A 9,240-nucleotide genomic window follows, 5' to 3' on the forward strand; every position below is an offset into this window, starting at 1 on the left:
TACAGAAGTTTGGACACACTGTCCAGCGTGGTGGTGGTGGTTCGGTCACTCAGTTGTGTCTGACTCTTTGTGACCCCATGAACCGCAGCACGACAGGCTTACCTATTCTTCAGCATCTCCCAGAGTTTGCTGAAACTCATGTCCATTGAGTCAGTGACACCATCCAACCGTCTCATCCAGTGTGGCAGTCACTGCGATTAGCTTCTCCGAGTTTAGATGAGCTCTGAGTGAAAAGTACACACCGAAGAGGCGATCGTTTTGTAATATACAGAAGTGTTGGATCATTATGTTGTGCATCTGAAACGAACAGTGTCGCAGGTCAATTACACTTCAACTAAGAGAAAAGACACCGAATCACAGTATCCTAACAGGTCCTGCAGTGAACAATATTTACATTGTCATCATAATGGTGCAAACACTAATTATTGATATAATTAAAAGCATGGGCTTCTTAGGTGGCACAGTGGTAAAGAATCTGCCTGCAATGCAGGAGACGTGGGTTCCGTTCCTGGGTCGAGAAGATCCCCTGGAGAAGGAAATGGCAACCCGCTCCAGTAATTCTTGCTTGGAAAACCCCATGGACAGAAGAGCCTGGGCGGCTACAGTTCATGGGGTTGCAAAGAGTCAGACACGACTGAGCATGCTTGCGTGCATGCATGCGTGATAAAATTTTGAAGAGGATGAGGAAGGAGAAGTGGAGATGTTAAATCTTCATGTCTTATAACATCTATAAATTTAAAATTATTTTTCTCTTTTTAAATTGTATTTATAGGAAGCGATAGGCTTAACTAAACCTGTTGTGACAATCATTTCACAAAATATGTAAATCAAACCATCTTGCTGTGCACCTTAAACAGTGATATATTCAACTTTGTCTTTCTTTTTCCTTTTTGGCCATGCTGCCTGGCTTAAGGGATCTTAGTTTCCAGACCAGGATTTGAACCCAGGCCCTCTACAGTGAGAGCATGGAGACCATGAGGGAACTCCCTATATAAGGTTTTTCCTAATAAAACTGGGGAAAAAAAAAAAAAAAAAAACAACCCTGAAAGTGAAAAGGAACAAAAGCTCACAAAAATATTGAAGATTTATTACAGACACATACACAAAGAATGCAAAACCTATTGTTCACTTTTTATATTGAGTCCATGTTTAAATGATGGGAGCCAGTGATAAAGAACCCACCTACCAATGCAGGAGACATAAGAGACATGGGTTTGATCCCTGGATCAGGAAGATCCCCTGGAGGAGGGTATGGCAACCCACTCCAGTATTCTTGCCTGAAGAATCCCATGAACAGAGGAGCCTGGCAGGCTACAGTCAGTGGGGTCACACACAGTTGAACACGACTAAAGAGACTTAGCATGTTGAGATGATAACATTTTGCCTATGTTGGGTGACATAAATTTGTTTCACCTGTTTCTTTTTATTATTCTTCATGTGATACCAAAACGTTTTAAAGTGTATGCATGGCTGGCCCACGGAGGGGAGAAGTGGTTGGGTCACTGATATATTTTACTAATGATTTATGCATTATTTTGACATTATTGGCTTTACCTATTGTCTCAACCAGCATCACCCTCCCTCCCTGAAAACCCATTTTGCAGACAAAGAAACTGAGGCCCAGACCTTAGCTTTGGGAAATTGAAGTGGGCAGGGCCTTACTCTTCTCTGCAGCTGGGGACAAAGTTCTCTGACTTTATTTTGTCCACTCTGTCCCCTGACCCCTGCCCTCTTATCTCACCAGCCACGTCATTAGTGCCCTAGGGAGCTGGGGGTGACCTGGGCCTCCTCCTTTCTGTCTCCTCTCCGAGACTCCGCCCATGACTGACGACATTCCTAAGGTGGAACTCGTGGCTGGGGCTCTCATGCCAGGACACTTGCCCTGTTCTTCTGGTTGGAGCCCTCACTCTGAGAGCTACTCACTTAGCAAGGCTGAAGCAGGTTTCTGGACCCCTCTTTTCTGTTTCCCTTATCTCTCCAGGGCGAGGCTGAGGGTGCTGTAATATTTACTCATGGATCTGACTTCAGGGTGTGGCTTCCTGTGCTGGCTTGGCAAGGTCTGGGCTTGGTCTTGGGGAGGCTGTTGTGGGGGAGAAAGAACTCCACGTCCCCTTAATTCCTCACCCTCGGAAGAACGTCCAGGCTACTGTGCCTGGTAGGGGGTGGACAGTGGACTGGAGGGGCCAGCCTCAGACTTTCACCTTGGCTGTTCCCGTTGCCTGGATACCTGTCCTGCTCCCTGCCCCCATCCCAGTCTCACCTTATTCACCTGGGTTTTTCCAGGTCATTCAATCATTGAACAAATATTTATCGAACACTGACTACCTGCCAGGATGGCTGGGGAGACAGGCAACATCCCGCTCCTTGTGGGGCTAAATCCTATTGGAGGGAGACGGGTCGTAATGGAAAGACTGATAGAGAATATCATGTCAGGTGGAGATATGTGTTATAAAAATATGAGATAGGGCCAGAGGATTGGGAGTGGCAGGGGTTGCTCTGTTGGTAGGGAGGTCAGGGAATCTTTCTAGGAGGTGATGTTTGAGCTGAGACCTGAAGGAGGAGACCAAGGAAGACTGTGACTATCTAGGGGAGCTGTGTTTTTGGCAGAAATCTTGGGCTTCCCAGGTGGCTCAGTGGTAAAGAATCCCCCTGCCAATACTGCAGACTCAAGAGACGTGGGTTGGATACCTGGGTTGGGAAGATCCCCTGGAGAAGAAAATGGCAACCCACTCCGGTATTCTTGCCTGGGCAACATCTCATGGACAGAGGAGCCTGGCAGGCTACAGTCCATGGGGTTGCAAAAGAGTCCAACGTGACTTAGTGACTAAATAACAATGGGCAAGTGCAAAGGCCCTGAGGCAGCAAGGGCGAGGATGAGTGTGAGGAAGGCAAGGAGACGGGGTGTGGCTGGAACTCGGTGAGACAGGACAGTGGGAGGAGCTGGTTGTAGAAGAGGTAGGGGACTTCCCTGGTGGGCCAGTGGTTAAGACTGCACTTCCACTGCAGGGGGCACAAGTTCAATACCTGGTCGGAGAGCCAAGATCCCTAACTAAAATCCCACATGCCGTGTGGCACAGCCAAGAAAAAAATAGAAAAAGGAGCAGGGGACCCAGAACAGGGCCCTTTGGACACAAGATGGCCCATTATAGATGAGTCACGTGATGGTAAGCTTGAACTTGGGATAAGAGCCGATGAGGAACAGAGTGAGTGAAGTGAGTGAAAGTCGCTCAGTCGTGTCCGACTCTTTGCCACCCCATGGACTGTAGCCCACCAGGCTCTCCTCTGTCCATGGGATTCTCCAGGCAAGAATACTGGAGTGGGTTGCCATTCCCTTCTCCAGGAACAGAAGGGAAGGGTTTAGGTGTAGGGCGAGGGGCCACAGGGGGCCAGGTTGGCATGAGTGAGGGGGTGGGTTTTTCTGGAAGGTGGTCAAGGCCTGGAAGTGAAGGGCAGAATTAGGGAGGCGGAGGGGAGCAGAGAGAGTGCCGGGGTTCTCTGGGAACCCCAAAAGAGCAGAAGGGGCCTGGGAGGGGCGACCTGGCTGTGTCCTTACTCTCTGGGCCTCATTTTTCCCCATCAAGAATATGGGAAGGGGCTGGACTTGGATTTTGAGTTATGGTTTAAAGCAATTTAAAAGCTTTGGAAAACTTCAGATTTTACATGCTTATCCAAAACAGAGGGCAGGACGCCCTTCCCCCGAGCTCAGGCCAATCCTGTTTCTTGTCCCTGCCCATGCTCTTCTCCCATTTGATTTTGAAAGCAAATTTCAGCCATGGTATTGCTTTTATTCATACTTCAGTCTGTATCTCTAAAAGGTTCAGTTCAGTTCAGTTCAGTCATTCAGTGGTGTCCGACTGTTTGCGATCCCATGGACCGCAGCACGCCAGGCTTCCCTGTCCATCACCAACTCCCAGAGTTTGCTCCAACTCATGTCCATTGAGTCAGTGATGCCATCCAACCATCTCATCCTCTGTCGTCCCCTTCTCCTCCTGCCTTCAATCTTTCCCAGCACCAGGGTCTTTTCAAAAGGTAAGGACTCATTAAAAAGGTAAGGACTCATTAAAAAAAAAAAAAAACTTGTAATGTCATTGTTTCACCTAAAAAGTGAAAACAAAACCAACAGTGAACAATTCCTTAGTATCTTCATATACCCAATGGGTCCAAATTTCCAGTCACCTCCTGAACGTCATAATCTCTTTGCTAGCTTCACTGCGGGGCATACTTTCCATCCCATAATATTCACCTTGGAATATTCATCCCATAATATTCATAATATGCGGCCATCCCCCAAATATAGTTTTAGAACCCTTTCATCACCCCTCAAGGGTTTCCCTGTGCCAAGATCAAAAAATGGCTCAATATTTTGAAGTGTTTGCTTCACTTCAGATGTGTTTGCTTCCATTCAGTGGAATGCTTTCCTCAGACGAAATCGTCTGTGGAACCCCAGTGCATCCAGCAGATAAAAGTACCTTGGGGTTCGACTCAGCCCCCTCTCCCGAGTAGAGGATCCAACCTGCACCCCCATCAAAGGTGTGGAGGGTGGTGAAGGGGCGTCCACACCTCTGAGGCCAGGCTACTCGCACCATCTGATCCCGGCCGTCTCTTTCAGAGTGCAATGCCCGCTTGCACACAAAGGGGTTGAATTTGGGAGAAAAGGGTTTTCCCCATGAATCATTATCATTCTTGGTCATGGCCCAGCACACTTCCTTCCCCACGCAGCCACTTCCTCGTTTATAAAACAAGGAGCCACAGGCCTGAGAGTCTAGAGGTGCCCCTGGACTCATTGGAAGTAGGTGGTGGTGGGCAGTGACCCCTAGTGGACAGAGATGGGGCCGAGCGAGCCAAGGAGCCTGGGGGCTCCCAGTCCCAGCCAAGGACATTGGTCTCTTCCTAACCGGGCCAAAAACTGGGCCAGTGCCTGAAATTCCACCATCGGCTATACCTCCTTCGGATTAAGCATTCCCCTCTGCTTGGACACGCAGATCCCAGCATTTGAGTGGGTGTGGGTTACATCCTGGTCCCTAGTCCTTTCAGACTGGAACCGTGCAGAGGATAAAGCTTGGAGTTAGAAAGTCTTTGGTTCCATTCCCAGTTTGTCCCTTTACAGCCTGTGTGACCTGACCTTTTTCTTTTTTGGCTGCACAATGCGTCATGTGGAATCTTAAAGGTTCTCCAACCAGGGACTGAACCCATGCCCCCTGCAGTGGAAGCTCGGAGTCCTAAGCACCAGGCCGCCAGGGAAGTCCCTCACTTGACTTTTCTTAGCCTCTGTTTCTGCGTCTATAAGATAGGAGGAATCATAGTACTTGCCTCATGAAACTTTTGAGGATAAAATAAATAAGTAAAGCACTTATTGCATGGCGTTTGGTAAATGCTCAAGAGACATTTATTATTATTATTACATTGGCTTCCATATTTCCTCCCCCACTAGACTTTGAGCTCCCTGAGATTGGGGGTTAGTCCAGTTTATCTTCCTGTCTCTGGTGCTCAGTTGAGTTCACTTGACAGAGTTTGATGTATAGTTCAGTTCAGTTCAGTTCAGTCACTCAGTGGTGTCTGACTCTTTGCAACCCCATGAATCGCAGCACACCAGGCCTCCCTGTCTATCACCAACTTCCAGAGTTCACTCAAACTCACGTCCATCGAGTCAGTGATGCCATCCAGCCATCTCATCCTCTGTCATCCCCTTCTCCTCCTGCCTTCAATCCTTCCCAGCATCAGAGTCTTTTCCAATGAGTCAACTCTTCGCATGAGGTGGCCAAAGTACCGGAGTTTCAGCTTTAGCATCATTCCTTCCAAAGAAATCCCAGGGCTGATCTCCTATAGTAACTGCTCAATAAACATTTGTCAATGAATGAATGGAGATGCTGGACACAGGAAGAGAAGATACAGATAATGAGGATTCACACAGGTTCACTTATTCCACATGCATTTCTGGAACCCTTACCCTGTGCCCCGTGCTGAGTGGTGCTGGGACTCATCGGGTGACCCTGACTGTGTTCTCTGGGGATCTCACAGTCCAGCAGCGAGATAAACCCATCTCCAGACAGTGATGATGACCTAGCATGGGCAAGGATGGGGTGGATAGGAACTCAGAATGGGAGATCTGACCCAGATCGGGAGTCAGGGAGGATTTCCTGAAGAAAGAGGTATCTGAATCAAGATTGGAGGATAAATGAATGTATAAGGCAGGTACAGTGGGGTGATATGGCTACAGGCATACTCCAGGCAGATAGAAGAGAATACCTTCTTCAAGGTTCTTGAAGAAGTTCAGCCCCTCAGATCACAGACCACAGGGTTTGGGGGAGGGGCAGAAGTCTGAGAGGTTAGACTGAGGGGCCCCCAGGAGGGAGACCCCGCAGGTAGTTGAAAGCTGTGGTGATTTTAGAGAGGATGGAAGGCCTAGCTCAGGACACTAGGGGGCAGGGTCTGCTGCCTGCCTCAGTGAGACCGAGGGAGGGAGGCACCCATGTTTCGGGGTCTGGGCAGCCGTGTAGACTCCATAGGCGCCCAGAAGGGCAAAGAAAGGGGCCGAGGCTGGAGGCAGGTGGATGCGCCGCCCGGCTCTGGCCGGTGGGTCTGCGCGGTCCTCTGCTGCCCCCTGCTGGCTCCACTTTGACTCGCGTCCTGCCTGTAAGTCTTGGTAACCAGGATGGGTCCAGTAAGCCCAAACCCAACCAGTGACAAAGAAGGTATTACCTGGGCAGCCGAGCTGCAGGGTGCACCCCATTCACTGTCCCCAGTCTAACACCACCGACCTGGATCTTCAGCTGCCTTCCCCTGCCGACACGCTGAACTAAACTCAAGACTGGCCTCCCAGGCCCTCCCCGTTTCTTTCTTTTTAAAGAGTGTTATTGAGATGCAACACACGTACCAAGTATTAAGTGTGTTCCTAGAGTTGTACAACCATCACCACAATCAACCTTAGAACATTTCCATCACTCCCAAAAGAAACCCTGTCTCCATTAGCAGTCATTCCCCATTCTCTCTCCCTCCCAGTCCCCTGCCCAACACTAATCTCTTTTCTGTCTCTCTGGATTTGCCTGTTCTGGATATTTCATTCGTGTGCCCATGGACAGAGGAGCCTGGTGGGCTGCAGTCCATGGGGTCGCTGGGAGTTGGATACAACTGAGCGACTTCACTTTCACTTTTCACTTTCATGTACTGGAGAAGGAAATGGCAACCCATTCCAGTATTCTTGCCTGGAGATTCCCAGGGACAGGGGAGCCTGGTGGGCTGCCACCTATGGGGTCGCACAGAGTCGGACACGACTTAAGCGACTTAGCAGCAGCAGCAGCAGTCATACACCGGGTGGTCTTTGGTGTCTGGCTTCTTTCGCTTAGCATAGTGTTCTCAAGTTTCCTCCAGTTGTAGTGTGGATCAGTATTTCATTCCATGTATTTACTTATTTATGGTTTTGCTGGGTCTTCCTTGTTGCTGCACGGGCTTGCGTCTAGTTGCAGCGAGTAGGGGCTGCTCTCTAGCTGCAGCGCTCAGCCTTCTCACTGTGGTGGCTTCTCTTGTTGCAGAGCATGGGCTTCAGTAGTTGTGGCGCACAGGCTCAGATACTCCTTGGTGTGTGGGATTTTCCCGGACCAGGGATTGAACCTGTGTCTCCTGCATTGGCAGGCAGATTCTTTACCACTGAGCCACCAGGGAAGCTCCTATTTCATTCCTCTATGGGTAGATCACATTATGCTTATCCATTCATCTGCTGATAGCCAATTGGGTTGTCTTAATTTTTAGCTGTTATGAACAACACTACTATGAACATTTGTGAACACATTTCTGTGGGGATGTATGTCTTCATTTCTTGCAAACCTTGCCCTCTTGCAGCTTGGATGGCACTACTGTCTTCTACCCTTCAGTGGCAAACCAGGCACCTGGGCACTCTGGTACCCTGGCTTCCTCGGTGCCTGTTTCCTTCTCCCTCATAGCCCCTCTCCCTCATCCCGCTCAGACATTACCTTCAGTGCTGCTTGCTGTCAGCTCTCTGAGGGCAGGGATCTCTGTATATGTTGTTCACAGGTGTCTCCTCAGAGCCTAGAACGGCTGCACACAGCAGGTGATCGATTAATGTGTTGAATAGATGAATGGACACATTGTTGACAACACCCTTCTCCTTCATCCGCCTCCTCTAATCCAGGATAAAATTATATAATATCAATGTTTCATTCTAAATATCTTTCAGCTCTGTGCACTTCTTCCCCAGCCACCCCCTCCACCCTGATCTAGCACTTGCTGAATGAATGTACGAGTCACTGAATGAATAGATGGGGCAAGGCAGACCTGCCAGAGAATTTCTCTCTAGAAAGCATAGTGGGTGAGAGCGTGGGCTCTGACATGAATCCTGAAGGTGTATTGACTGAGCTATTCACATATATTTTGATTCTCCATATTCTGGGTATGAGGAGGCTCAGCGGTAAGAGAATCCGCCTGCCAATGCAGGAGCCACAGGAGACACGGGTTTGATTGCTGGGTTGGGAAGATCCCTTGGAGGAGGGCATGGCAACCCACTCCAGTATTCTTGCCTGGAGAATCCCATGGACAGAGGAGCCTGGCAGGCTACAGTCCAAGGGATGCAAAAAGCTGGACACAACTGAAGTGACTTAGAATGCACGCACGCACGTATTCTGGGTATGGGCTTCCTTGGTGGCTCAGTGGCTAAGACTCTGCACTATCAGGGCAGGAGGCCCAGGTTTGAGCCCTGGTCAGGGGACTCAAGCCCACGTGCTGCAACTAAAGATCCTGCATGCCATAGTGAAGATCAAAAACCCCACATGCTGAAAGTAAGACCTGGTGCAACCAAATAGATAAATAACGTTAAAAAAAAAGAAGAGAGAGAAACGAACCTTTCGATGTTCTAAGCCATGGAACGTGTGGGGTTGCTTGTTACCGCAGCATAACCCGGCCCATCCGATGCATCACTGGTCTTTCCTTATGCTTGGTGCGTGACCTTGAGGCAGTCACTCCACCTCTCCATCAACAAAATGGGAATATAATAGTCCCAGCCTCCCGGAGCTGTTCTGAGAACTTAAATTCAAATAGGGAGAGGCATAGTCGAGTCAGCAGTTGCAGCTTAGGCATCCCTCGACACGTGGAATCTTCCCCCATTAGAGATGGAACCTGTGTCCCCTGTATTGGCAGGCAGATTCTTAACCGCTGGACCACCAGGGAAGTCCAGTTATCATTATATTTAAATCTGGCTTCATCGTGGTGGAGGAAGAAGGAATGGTGCTC

The sequence above is a fragment of the Bos indicus x Bos taurus genome, chromosome 18 (genome assembly GCF_003369695.1).
Source record: "Bos indicus x Bos taurus breed Angus x Brahman F1 hybrid chromosome 18, Bos_hybrid_MaternalHap_v2.0, whole genome shotgun sequence".
Taxonomy (NCBI): Eukaryota; Metazoa; Chordata; class Mammalia; order Artiodactyla; family Bovidae; genus Bos; species Bos indicus x Bos taurus.